The sequence below is a fragment of the Mastomys coucha genome, unplaced genomic scaffold, assembly GCF_008632895.1.
Source record: "Mastomys coucha isolate ucsf_1 unplaced genomic scaffold, UCSF_Mcou_1 pScaffold1, whole genome shotgun sequence".
Taxonomy (NCBI): Eukaryota; Metazoa; Chordata; class Mammalia; order Rodentia; family Muridae; genus Mastomys; species Mastomys coucha.
The window spans coordinates 23,783,802-23,787,918 of NW_022196891.1; the positions used below are offsets into that span (position 1 = coordinate 23,783,802).

General features: G+C 46.2%; 1 protein-coding gene across 6 annotated transcripts in view; it reads left to right on the plus strand.

Annotated features, from left to right (window-relative positions):
- The window catches only part of Mgat5 (alpha-1,6-mannosylglycoprotein 6-beta-N-acetylglucosaminyltransferase), a 293,646-nt gene that overhangs the window by 70,117 nt on the left and 219,412 nt on the right, over positions 1–4,117 (plus strand). For 2 of the 6 annotated variants that reach the window (XM_031380981.1, XM_031380977.1), the window contains exon 3: positions 3,848–3,901. The exons of the other annotated variants lie outside the window; for them this stretch is intronic. The gene's annotated coding sequence lies outside the window, so the exon portion shown is untranslated. The remainder of the gene's footprint in view (positions 1–3,847; positions 3,902–4,117) is intronic. 6 annotated transcript variants of the gene reach the window in all.

Below are 4,117 nucleotides of genomic sequence, written 5' to 3' on the forward strand. Positions count from 1 at the left end.
TGTGTGTGTGTGTAGAATGAGGTGGATACTGAGAACTGTCCTGAACTTTATTTATCGAGGCAGGGTCTCTCAGTCGAACCCAGAGTTCCCTGATATGGCTTGTCTCACTAGCTTTCTTGATCTAGGGAATCCCCTGTCTTTGATTTCCAAGACTGGAATAATATGTAGGTGGACCACCATGCTCACCTAACATTTACTTGGGTTTCTGGGAGTCTGAACTCCTACTCCCATGCTTACATCCCAAGTAACCATTGAGCTGGCTCCCTGAGTACCCACTTTTTTTTTTTTTTTGACAAAAATCTTTCTTTGGAGTTCTGGAACTCATCAAGTATGCTAGACTGGTTGTCTAGTGAGCCCCCGTGCCTGCCCAGTGCTGTGGATAAAAGCGTGTATCCCATAGCCCTCTTTTCTTACATGCTTCTAGGTGCCTCTGTAGAGGCGCTGCTTTAGATGACGCTGTCTCCTTAACCTCACTGGACATTCTGCCTCCATCCTTCCTGGTGTAAAGATGCGGGCCAATGGAATGAAGATGCCTGTAGAGTCATGACTCTCACTTTCCTGGGACTCTGGGCCCATTCCCAAAGCTCCTTGCTTCCTCTCCTCTAGCCTGTTTGGGAACATGTCTGCATTCTCTCTCTCTCTCCCCCTCTGTGATTCTTGTGAATCCCGATTAGAGTTGGCGACTAGGCAGGTCCTGTGCTCAGAAAATACATGTCTGTGAACCTGATGTTAAGACAGTGCCTGGATCCTCTCGAAGGTAGTTTTGATTTCAAACCCAAAATTTAAAAACCCTAGTAAATCAGATTCTCATTTCTGTGTTGGGAACTTACATTTAAACTTTATGATGGAACTGCCTTCATTCGTTTTTTACTGGGGTGTGTGTGTGTGTGTGTGTGTGTGTGTGCACGCGTGTTTGCGTGTGTGTGCATGCAGTACTTGTAGATGTGCATACTAAGACACATGTGTGGGCATCAGAGAACAGCTTTGTAGAGTTGGTTCTCTTTACTGTGGGACCTGGGGATTGAACTTAGACCCTCAGACTTACATGGCAAGTTGTTTTGCCCTTTGGACTGTCTCGTGGACACCATAACTACTCTTTATAAGGAGTCTTTGTGAGCTTGTTCTTGTCCAGAGATCTGTGTGTACACCATGGGGAGGGTGTTGGCTTTGCCATCTGTACCGCTCTTTACTCAGGTTGAGATTAAGTTGTTTGAACCAGTGCATACAAACTGTGTGAAGTGAAAGCATAAAAGTCCAGGATCCAGCAGGTGCACAACAAAATGTCGGTTGTCATTTGGGGGTGGGGGTGGGGGGAACTTTCTCCACTGTGGGCCTGCGGGCAGGACACTTGAACTGCGTCTTACGTTTCAGCTGTAATAAACCAATTATTTTGCCTTTGTCTTCTATTTAAAATGTTGTATTACATATTTGTGTGTGTGTGTGTGTGTGTGTAAGTGTGTGAGTCAGAGGCTCCTTTGCCACACACGGTGGTGAGTGCGGTGTCCTGCTGAGCCATTGTGTAGGATTGCAATCTTTGTTCTTAAATACCCCAGGTTATTCCACCGTTGAGGCTAACCTCTGCCGTGTGGAACTAGGTTTGTACAGGCTGTGTTCTTAGCAGGTAGGAAATAGCCAAAGTTTGCTTATCCTGGTGTATAAGAACAGTTGGGGTTTGTAAGCTGAAGATCTGTGATGAGGAGAAGAAAAAAAAAAATCATATTCCCCAGAGACTCCTCTGTGAGGTTGTTGAGGCCCTGTTGAATTGAAGTTTCCAGAAAAAAAAAAAAAAAGTTTTTCAAGGCCAATGCCTAATTCTAACTCCAGTTTCGAAGAGTTGGAATGTTGCAGGTCTAGAGCCAAATCATCCAGGACTATTTTTATCCCTTCTTTGCCCATTTCTGGGGTCTGACCTGACATCCTCGTGAGTGTTACAGAACACTCACTTTAGGAATAACTATCAGCCCTCTTCCTTCCCCCTGCCGGAATCCAAGGATGTCCTCAGGTGGCATCCGGGGCCTAGAGTAGAGATTCCGGGTGTTACTGTAAGTGCTTACCCAGTGCTTCAGCAGTGTATTGACAAAGTGCTGGCTTAGGACTTCTGCTGTTTGGCCACTATAAAAAAGTTATAACACTGTTTCCTCATGGAAACATGGTATCTACGATAAGTGACCCTTTGATCCTGGGTTGCGCTCGCTCACCCTTGGCTCTCAATAAATCATTGTGTGCGCCCTTTGACGTGAGAGCTGTGTCAGCCTCCAGCCGCTTCCTTCTCTCTCTTCCCTCTTCCCTGTCTCCCCCACCTACCCCTTTTTCCCTCATTGCTCGTGAACTAGCAACCACTCTCACACTGAGAGAAGTCTCAGCAACATCTGCATTAAAAAAGGAGAAACGTTTTGGCTGGAGGGTAAGTAGTACTCTCCAGTAAGTAGTACTTTCCAGTATGAAGCCTGGGAACCCACATAAAGCCACAGAGAGCTGCAAACTGCCACCTCAGCACTTTTGAGGCCCGATGGGAAGTGGTGAAAAGAGAGGCCTAGGAGCTGGGGGGTCAGCTAGCCTGGTGTGTACAGCACAGAGATCTAGACTCTCAGACAAGGTGAGTCTGAGATACTCTACTAGAGGGGACCTCTGACCTCCGCATGCTTCCTGTCCGTCTCTGTCTGTCTGTCTTTTTCTCCCTCATTTATACCCTTATACAGATATTTATGCATCATATGTAAATGAATACTTTTCCAAAAGTAGACATTGTGGTTTATTCTTACAACCTGACCTCTGTTGAAGTGTCTCTGTATGCTGCTGGAAGTTTCCAGGGCCAGTAGACACTTGTATAAAATGTATCTTGCACCTATTTAACCTCTGTCCCTTCGTCTGAGAGATAATAGCCCTGGTAACTTTGCTGGGGGTGGGGTGTGTGTGTGTGTGTGTGTGTGCCTTATTACACAAACTTGAGCCCTGTACCCAAGCATGCTTGAGGTGCCAGGAAGCCTTCTGCCAAGTAGTGGATGCCTACACCCATCCATGAAGGACCGGGATCCTCCTCTTGCAGGACTTTTCCTAATGATTTCTGCAGTCTTCATGGAGATTCTCTGTCTCCTGATCTCCCCTCTTATTCAGGTCTCTTTTTTAGGGGAGAGGTGGTTTGAGACAGAGTTTCTCTGTATAGCCCTGGCTGTCCTGGAACTCACTCTGTAGACCAGGCTGGCCTCAAACTCAGAAATCCACCTGCCTCTTTATTCAGGTCTCTTGATTCTTGCCATCTGTTGGGCTGGACAGCCCTCACCCTCACCCTTTGAGGGGGCCTTGCTATCACAAAATCATTTATAAAAAGAGGAATGATTGCAGACACTCTGGACTGTGACTGTGGGAGATGATTTCCTTAGCATGTATGTATGTATGTATGTATGTATGTATGTATGTAAGTGCACTTGTATGTGCCTGCATATGGAGGCTAGAAGTTGATATTGGGTATCTTTTGATATTGAGCTCTCTCTGTCTCTCTCTCTCTCTGCCCTCTCTCTCTCTCTCTGCTTTAATTTTTGAGACATGGTCTCTCACAGAACCTAGAGCTATGTTCAGCTCAGCTCAGTGAGGCTGCCTGCCCAGGGAGCCCCGGGATCTTCTTATCTCCTTTACCCACAGAACACAGTGTTCCAGACACTCAAGCCTTCACGTTTGCGAGGTGGGCACTTTGCCCCATTGAGCCATCCTCTCAGCCTCTATTTCTTAATTTTTATTTTTAAAGTGTTTCTTATAGCCTAGGCTGACCTGGAACTTGAACTCACTGTGCAACTGAGGATGACCTTGAACTCCTGATCTTCCTGTTCTCACCCCAGTGCTCTCATTTCAGGTCTGCACCACCACACTAGGTTTACACGGTCCTGGGGAGCTTCCTGTCTGCTAGGTAAGCATTCTGACTGAGCTGTGTCCCTAAGCCCACACACTTACCTTTTAATTTTCATTATCATAGTTTTACAGTGTGTGTGTGTGTGTGTGTATGTGTGTGCGCGCGCACACACATGAGCGCACATATGGAAGTCAGAATACATCTGAGGAGCGTCTCCTTCTCCCTCTGGGTCTCAGAGAGCAAACTCCTTTTTTTTTTTTTTTTTTTTTTTTT